Raw genomic sequence first — 10,486 nt, 5'->3', positions numbered from 1 at the left:
TTTGTGATTTAAAGATTTAGGATCAAAGTTCTTATTGGAAATCATAGTCTGGATGTTATTGAGGAGAAAACATCAGGTTTGGCCTAAAACTTTATTTAAACCTTGTTTTGATTTGAAAAGGTTTAAAAATGACATTATGTGAAACCTGATTGGTTCTGAGGTACGAGATTTATATAGCTAAACACTTTCTTTGAAGTGTGGAAAAGATCTGGTATTATATTCTTATTTATTCATATATTTGTTATATATATGAAATGTTGTTTTCCATAAAGATTTTGGTGATTTTCACCCTGCAATGACATAAATTGGGTATCTCAATAGACCTTTCGGTCTAACCCTCTTTTTGTGATTTTAACTATGTGTTGCAGGAGGTACGGACAGTAAGGGAAGGGGGAAAATTTAATATTTTCCTATAYRCATTTCTACTTGAAGATCTGCTTTGATGTATAGTTTTGATTGATTAGTACAAGTGATGTATTAGAATTTTTGGACCTTGTATTTGGTCATATTAGATTCTTGTATTAAGGGACCTGAATGGGATAATATTATGTGTTTCTTTTGTATGAAATATGTGTTACATGCAATGTATAGTTTGGGGGTGTTACAGTAAGGACTTCTCAGGAATTCGATTACACCGTCCTATATGAATCCCAGAGAGGTTTTGGATTTAGATGATTGACCAAGTATGTATCTTCATTGTTAACTTTGTGAATTGCTATGTGTTTCGTACCGACTTATATATGTGTTATGTTTTTAACAGGTTTGGGATACCGAGTATTGGAAAAGGAAATCCATAATCAATAAGGCCAATCGAAACACACAGTTTGAGGGGGTGTCGTCCAAGCACACCGGGGGATCGATTAGTACTGCACAATATCGAGACAGGATGGTGAGTATACATTTTTTTAATATGTAATTAATTCTCTATGTTTACTAATAACTTAACTTAATTTTCTACTGTAGGCACATATAATGTGTCGTGATCTGACTACTACTGAGGTGTTTTAGCGTACCCATTGCACGAACCGGAAGTTCGATCTAGGCTCGTCCGGCCAGCTTACTGATCCTCCTCAGTTCAGTTACCCCAAAGCTGTTAGGTTTCATGTAAGTTTTCTAAAACAATTGCTTTGGTTTATAGATATGTTTGGTAGGTTTAAAGTAGTATATTTTTCAATAAACATAGTGATGCTATTAGTTTGGGCTGCCATTTTTTAGGAAGACGTCGGGCTAAGTAGATAGGTTGAGAATGTGACTACCATTGGTAATTAGAATACTTTAATTGTTAAAAACATGCATTGGATATGTTTGATTTCCAACCGTCATGTTGCTGAATTTTCTACATATAACCTCATCCGTTTTTGTTCTCATGAACCACATGAGCAATTTCAATTGCTTAGGGATGAGTCGTAGTCTAGTGCCGACACCCCTCCTCTTGATGAGGCATCTCTTTGGGACCAAAGTGTCGAAGGACGGAAGAGGGCCGTCTTTTTGGTTTCCGGACCTCCCAGGATCCTTCTTATGCTGTGACTGGTAGATGTAGCACTAGCAACGAGAGATCATACGATATTGGATCAACAACAAAGGTATGTTGGTTATATTATTATGTACAAATGACTGATTTTTGTTGAATATTGAATATTTACATGTAATGGAGTTGAGATAGAAGTTAGCAAGGGTAGAGAAGGAGGCGCGACTGTAGGAGGAACGCCATCAGGTCGAGATGGAGGCCGAACGGAAGAGTAGGGCAGATCTGGAGACCGAACAGGCTAGACACGCTTGCAGTTAGCCGAGCAGATTTCGTTATCGGAGCATTTTGCTGCGTTTATGTGGTAGTCAGGATACGTTTTCCCCCCTCCCCCACCTCCCCCACATTTCGGTAGTTAGATTGTATGAATTTGAACATTAGATTGTATGAATTTGATATTTTAAATTTTATGAATTGGTTAGTTTAATTTGTTGGACAATTTTGGTTTGTTATTTTATGGGAAGATTTTGTATAAAATATAGGAATTATGTAATTTTATATTATTTATTTTTTAAATTCGACGGAGTATATGTCGGCTAAAAGATCCTGGTCCCTCGCTAATCTGTTGCTAAAAGTATCCGCCGCTAATTCGTCTATGAAAGATTTCCCTCTCTAATCTATCGCTGAAATTATTCCGTCGGTAATCCGTCGCAAAAAACAATCGCTAATTCATCTTTGATAGCATTACCTACGAGCTTTTGACTGATGGACTATCAACGACGAAGATGCCTTTAGTAACGGATTTGCGAAGGATTTTTTCATTGCTGATACTCTTCATTTTTGTAGTGAATGGGATCATATTATGATGAAATTTCTGACGAAGTTATCAAGAATGCCAAGAGGTTTTAATGCAATCTTAATCATAGTGGATCTACTTTCTAAATCTGCTCATTTCTTCTCGATATTCAATATAAAGGTTAGGAAAATTGTATATTGATGGGGTGGTAAGCTCGACATGGAGTGCAAGTATCGATAATTTCAGATAGTGACGGTCAATTTACTTATATATTTTGGAAAATATTTCAGAGGGTAAAAGGATCTCAGATAAAGTTGAGCACTCCTTACCATCCGTAGACCGACGAACAAAGTGAGAGAACGATTCAGACACTTGAAGACATGTTACGCGCTTGTATAATTAACTTTGGAGGATCGTGGCAAGGGCATTTACCTTTGATAGAAATTTTCTTAAAACAATAGTTATCATGCCAGTATTAAAGAGGTACCCTTCAAAGTTCTTTACGATAGAAAATGTAGAACACGTTTGTTGGAATGAAGTGGAGAGAAACAGTTGGTAGGACTGGAAATTGTCCAGTTAAAGGCAGATAAGATCGGTCAAATTCGTGAACAAATAAAGATGACCAACATAGTTACGCCAACAAACGCTGTAAATCGATAGCGTTTTTCTCGTTGGGGATATTGTAATGTTAAAAGTATCATTGTAGAAAGAAATAGTTCATTTCGGTAAAAAAGGAAAGTTGATTCTACGGTATATCAGACCTTTTGTGGTCAATAATCTAGTTGGTGAGGTAGCCTTCAAGTTAGAACTTCCAGAAGAATTGGGTGCATTCATAGTACCTTTCATGTCTCCAACCTGAGGAAATGTTTAGTCGATATGGAAAAGGCGACATGTTGTCAAAAGTGGAAGTGGATGAGAAACTTAATTACATTGAAGAGCCGGAAGCTATTACCAATTATAAGGTAAGAGTTGAGAAATAAAGAGATTGGTTTAGTAAAGATTCAGTGGGGTATCACAAGAGTGAAAAAGCTACTTGGGAACTAGGGCTGAAAATGAAATCCAAATACCCTCATTTATTCGAGTGAAGGAATTCAGGGACCAAATTCCTTTGAGGGGGAGATGTTGTAATAGCCTTGGCTAGTTAGTTTTGTGTAAAAGTAGAAGTTAAGGGACCTTCCTGTACTTTGTAGGTTTCAGAAGGTCTAGATTGGAATTTGGTCCCACTTATAAAGATACTTCCTTTTCTTATTCATTCTAGAATCACCTTCAATCTGCAAGTGAGTGTGTGTTTGTGTTTTGAGTAGAAATCATAGAAGGAGAAAAAATTAATGAAATTGAAGCTTTTGATTGGAACTTTTCCTCTTCTAAGAGGGTGTTTGGCATTGCACATTTAAAACAACTTATGTTTTTTTGTGAAAGTCTTATTAACAATTAACTTATGTGGTGTCAGAGTTATATAAAAAGCGTTGGGATTAGCTTATGGTGATACCAAAACACAATAAGCTGATAAGTTATTTTTTTTAGTGTTTGGCAAATTTTGCTTTTACATGTAAATGACCAAAAAGGGCATTCTTCCATATTATTGACTTGTAGGGTAGATGTCAATACGTGTACATGCCACTATATCTAACCTATGATATTCATTATGTTTCTAAATAGAAACTAGGTAGATCGATTGTAAAAATCACACAAAGGTCGATCGATTCTGAAGAGAAATTACAGAAATAGGAATCACGGGAATACACAGAAATTGATTTATGTTAATAATCACAACAAGATTGATCGATTGTATAAGGAGAAATCATAGAGATACGTGAGGAAGAAGGTCGTTTACATGAGGAGAAGAAGGTCGCTTACATGAGGAGAAGAAGGTCGATAATCGATTTTGATTTCTGGTTTGAGATGGTTTTTATGTCCAAACGTTTGGAAGATTTATGGATTGAAACATGGTTTTGAAATGTGATATTGTTGGGCTGAACATGGGAGTTTTGGTTGAACCATTGCTGTCTAGAGACTTGCGCGACCTCAGCCGCGACCTTGGTCAAATATAATTATTATTGAAATGCCTTGTCTATCTACAACGGTTATATGATTTATGATACATGATGTTTGATTTAAACACATGTGACTTGATATTTGCTACTTGGGTTAAGGGATTTACACAACATGAGCACATGTTGATGTGAGACTGTAATGATCCATGCAGAGATGATATCTATAACCCATGAATGTTTTTTGTGTGGTTCCATTGCCGACATTGATTGCGATCCTATCGGAGTGTGCATTTTTATTACAAGTAATTGTCGTGCATAGTTTCCTTGTGGGATGTAGTCTTGCTAGCCTACATTGTTATTACTTGATGTAATTGCTTTATATCAAAGTGACTTTATTGGTTTCCTTCACTAACATGGGAATTTCACTAAATCATATGTTCTAGCCCTCATTTTTGTTTTAAAAATATGCTTTTCAAGACAACTTCATTTAACAGGTAAAGGGAAGGGCAGACTGTGAGGACCGAATTATTTGGAATCTTTTGAATATGAAGTTAGTTAAGAGGGAAAGAATGTTTGATTTTGATCTTATTCCCTTTGTAGTTTCTTTCGTATAAGAAGCTTGTTAGAAAGTAATGTGATAGCTTACTTTGAAACTTAGTAATACTATGTGGAATCATGTTTGTATCTTGATTTGGTATAGTTTATATAAATTCTAATGTTATTTTTATTTGAATTTGTGAGTTGTTACTAAACCTCCTTTAAGGTTTCTAAACATAGTGAAGGCTTTTGAACAGAGTTTTTGGTCGGAGGTCGTAACGTAATTGCATGACCTGCTTTTTTCGAGATTTTTCGTATTTAATCGGTTTTAAGTTTTATAGAATCTATGCTACACTATAATGTATTTAAACCAAAACTCTTAAACACAACTCTAGATCATGATGTACTACCTTTTAGTGCTTGGATTTTAAAATCTCTTAGTTACAAGGTAATAAGAATGATGTACAAGTTATCATTGATGTTATAACCTTCCCCTTTTATGTTTATGAAAGAAGTGTGTTTCTTTCTATCAAAAGATGGACTTTCCCTTCCAAATTCCAATAAGCCCTCTGCATTTTCAAACACGGTATTTTCATTTGATATTCAAACTTTCAGAATAAAAAAGCCACATTGAACATGCTACACAGTATCAAACAATATGTTACCTATGCGTAAGTTACATTGGTTCTTTATCAATCATGTAGCACCAAGGCTAGAGTTATTTTCACAATTTGTGGCTGTTGTTTCTCTGTTTGATGTTGATTCTACAATTGTTGTTGTTTTACAATATGCATGATGTAACTTGTATGCTAACATCATACCATGCTTTTGTTGTGTCTTATAAGGTGCCCTAGTCTTTTTTCTTCTACAAGTTTAATCATTGTGTAAACAATCAAAATTTCATCCATCATGTTTGGTTCATCATTTTTCTCGTGCATTCAGTTCGCCTATTCCACTTTATTATTGACATTCTTAATGTCTCTTTTATATGCTTTTTAGTTGCATATGGGCTAATCATCTTATTGTTTTTCAAATTAGTCACCGTGACCTGAAGCTAGAGGAACTCATTTTTGAATGGAAGCCTTGGTCCCCGTTTGAAGATTTGTGATTTTGATTACTTCTTTACCACTTGTGCTATCTTGTTTGTATTGTTCTACATCTTGATTTGGTCAAAGTTCATATATTTTTCTTGATGTTGTATTGTAGTCTTCTGTGTAACATTTACAGATTATAATGTTAGGTAAAAAAGAATATGATGGGAAGGTGATCATTATATTTTTTGTATCACTGAACTCATGTACAAAATCTCACAAAACAATGTCTAGATAATTATATATATGCCCCATAATCAGGTGAGTTTTTATTTGGATATGTAAATCGGAACTCAGTTGTATGGGTCTTTTACTTTCAAAATTAAGAGAGTTTAAACGTTTGATTTCTTATAGTTATTCCATGGACTTTCGATAATAAAGGTACGAAGTTGGATTGGTGATTCGGGGTTCTCACAGTGGGTTCTTTGTATACTAAAAGATGTCAAGTAACTTCAAATTTGCTATCATCAAATAATGCTATAATATGTATAGAACGTTAAAACTCTCATCTGTACTTGTCATTCGGCATTGATGTCATAAATGTTATTTATTTTTGTTTTCATGCTCATTGTGCAACGGTGTAACATTGGCATTTTGTGCCTATAGAATCACAAACTCTCGTTAGAAAGTGAAACATAAAATTAGAACTACAGGATGCAAGTTTTGAATGGTTACTGTTTCTTTGACGCAATACCACCCGCACCAGCTTTTATTAATTATTTTCTCCCAACTGTGATCCTACGAGCTTTAGATAAAATCTACTATCATTATTCTCCCTAAAACATTGATGCACATTCAACATTTTCTTTTATGAAGCTAGACTTAGGTGTCTTTTACCAAACTCTTACAAGGTAATCGCTTATCGGTTGTCACTTATCTAACCTGTGAGCATAACATGGACCAATAATTTTACCCGATATGAAACATAACAAGAACCGAAAATCTTACCTAGTGAGGAAAAAGACTTATACGATAAGCACTTACCAGATAAAATGCACTTACCAGATAAAATGCATTTACCACAATCCATTTTTGTGGTTGGCAATGTACCCGATAAGAAAGTGAGAGTGATGACTCTTCCCAATAAGTATTATATTCTAATATGATTAATAAATAATTACACAAGTGAAGTAATTATATTTTCTTTTTAATATATTTAAACTAATAAGAAAAATAGATTTGAACATATTTTTATACAGTTTTTATCGTATACTTTGAAAATCCCAATTTTATATATATCTTTTACATAGTTTAATACAATTTTACGGATTCCTTAGTAACTCAATTTTATATAATATAATATAATATATATTGTATGCATATATTTAATAAACACTTCTTTTATGTAAAATAAATATATAATTAAAACAATGATATTTTTCGTGATATAAGTAAACATGTAATTTTATTACATTAATTTTTATACTTAACAATATATCAATAAAATAAAGTTAAGATTACATTATGAAAAAGTTTGATAGAGGTTTTTTATCGTAATAAATATTTTTGAAAGTGGCTGAGTTGATGTAAAATAAAAGAAGTTGGAAAAAGCGTTGGATGTAGTAATTAAGAGGATAGATTGAAGCCACCCAAAAGTAGCAAAAAGAATAATTAAAGAGAAGAGGCGTTCCTTCCGTGCACCACTCAAATGCACGACCTTCGTCAAAATTGAGCTTCAATTTGACTTTTCTTCAACTTATAATCATCATTCCATCTCAAACTACCCTTGGAAACTTGTTTTTCACCCCTATACCATCTGATTTGGTCCATATACATACATCATATATCATTTACAAATCGTCATATTGATACAAATCATACAAATCAATCTCAATCGTTCATCTAGTCTAATAAATATATGATTCAATGGATATCTCGAGTGTTTCCTAATATAAAGCGTTGATTATAATAAATAAACTATGATAATCTTAATAAGTATTCAAAATCATAATGAATAAACCTTTATCATCTCTATAAAATTCTCAATCAATTGGTTTATACTAATTGTTGGGTTTGTAAAAAACCTCTCTTCCCACCCCCTCTCTCTATATATCGAGGATTGTTTATCTATTTCTCAAATGAACATATGGTTATAAATCCTCTCCTCTCCTCTCCTCTCTCCAGTAACATCATGCACACACATACACAATTAAATATACATACAAGGTGAATATATTGTGAACACAATTTCGTACAATGGTGTTCACAAATGGTAGATTTAGTTTTGTTGTTTTAGTTCGCACAATATGTTTATAAACTATACCAAATCTTGTAAATTTTTAGTATGTTCACAAATTATAACACTATTTCTAAAAAAAAAAGTGTTTACATATGTTTACTTTGTATATAGACTTAATTATGTGCATGTATGTTAGGAAAAGAGGAAAGGAGAGATAATATTTAATAAAAAATTAGCATAAGCTATTTTTTAAAAGTAAACCGAGTCCTAAAATTTGAAGAATAATGTATATTATTTAATCATTTTAAAATATTTATATTATTTTAGTTTATAAGATTTTAATATAATATATGATATAAATTTTTATGTATTACTTTTGTTTATTACTTATCTGGCCAATCTAGAGTTTTAGTTTATAGAAGAGGGTGTCTAAACTATGTCTGTTTATCGGTTGATATTCATTGGATATGAGGGAAACGAACCGACCCAATCATCCATTTGATGCTGGACTTTGCAACCGATCCGATTAACATTGGATAAATTTGATCGTTGGGTTCCATCCATTAGATAATTTTACTGGATATCCGATGGATGATCCGTTGAGATTGGATCTATCAAGTGTGCTAATTCAATCCAATTCTCCAACAATGATACAAATTGATTAATCACTTTTAATATGTGTTAAAATCAACACAAGGGAATTTAAAAATTCAAAGCATCATGTAAAACAAATTTCGATTTTAACAACTTGAAAATAAATTAATTGGATGATAGTTTGATAATGGTTGGATGGACAACCGGATGATCATTGGATGATTAATTGGATGTTGATCGGTTCTGGGTTGCTATCCGAGAACCGACCGATCCAAATTGGATGTTGAAATTTTCAATTTTTATCCGATCCAATTACAATTGGATATCCAATTATGATCTATCGATTCTAATTGAATCAGTCGGTTCTAATTGAATCAGTCGGTTCTAACTGAATCGATTGATTTTCTACACACCCCTAATCAAAATCAAAACAAAATAAATTCAGGCATGAGTCAAAAGGGTTCCATTTCCAACCAACCACCAAGATGACAACATTACAATATAATGGATTGGTGAGTTTGTGTTGATGATAACATCCACTAAATATTGGATTGCATATTCATATAATAGTCTTGGAGTTTTTGTGTTAGGAAGTTGCTAGAAACTTTTTCAAATAATTGATTTGTAATTTAATGTCTTGTTAATCATAAATTGTATTTTTTCCGTGATCATTTTATCGATAAACTATGTTAAAAGAAATAATCTATCGAAAATACCATTCATGCATTTTAATATTTCTAACACATATTTATCTTTATTAACATCTTCTATTTTCTCAAACAATTGGACAAAAAAAAATATATACTCTATTTAAGACAAATACTTGTTAATTAAATATTGTCTTAATTAATTATGCATAATCTATATGGTTCCCGATATTATCATGTCTTGATACATGGTCATTTTTCATTAAATATGTGTTTTACATAAATTTATAATAAAAAGTTATATATATACACACACGTTGCTAAGTGACTTTTTCCGACGGATATTTACGGATTTCAGATTTTAGAAACTGAAATTGTTTATGTTATCCCATAAGACTTTGACTCTTTCCCAGTGTATGATAGTCTGTGTTTGATCGAGCAAGCAAAGGAAATGGCTGCTTTGCTTGGGGCATCTCTAACTATTCGGTTGGTTTGTCTTGATTTCCGATTGATGAACAAGAAGGAAAATGGAATTCTTTTTGCCCAAAAAATTATTGGTGGATTACCGGTGAAAATTAAAAAAGTCAACATCAATTGACTTCAGGCACAAATCCGCTGTATGATAAATATTTTAAAAAAATAAAAAATTATTCCTGACTAGTTTTTTAGCGGATTACTGGCGGATTAAGTTAAAAATTAATTTTTTTTATCTTTTAGAAATTAATTTTAATTAGTCAAAAATTCAGACGGATATTAGTTAATTATTTTTTAAAATTAAAATCTGCCGAGAGTGTTAATTAATTATTTTTTATGTTATTAATTAAAATAAATCTATACTATATTATAAATCAATTTATAAAAACTTTTAAAAACCATTTTTTATGCATGACGTACTGTATATTGATGCATTTTACTTAAAATTCAAGATTACAAGTAAATTACGCATAAGTACAACTTATTAAAGCTCCACATTTGAATTCGTGTAACTAACTGCGGATAAACATAACCAAATAGAGGATAAACATCTCATTTTAAAATATAAAAAATCTAAAATATAATTAGGATAATTATCGAGTCTTAATAAAATAATTTTTTAATTATCCTTATAAGAAAAATATATTACTAAACCAAATATAAATTACTTATTAATTGAACCTAAATTAAATTACAATTAAAAAAATTA

Source organism: Cynara cardunculus (assembly GCF_001531365.2).
Source record: "Cynara cardunculus var. scolymus isolate 2C chromosome LG 12, CcrdV1, whole genome shotgun sequence".
NCBI classification, from domain to species: domain Eukaryota; kingdom Viridiplantae; phylum Streptophyta; class Magnoliopsida; order Asterales; family Asteraceae; genus Cynara; species Cynara cardunculus.
This window is presented reverse-complemented; position numbering follows the sequence as displayed.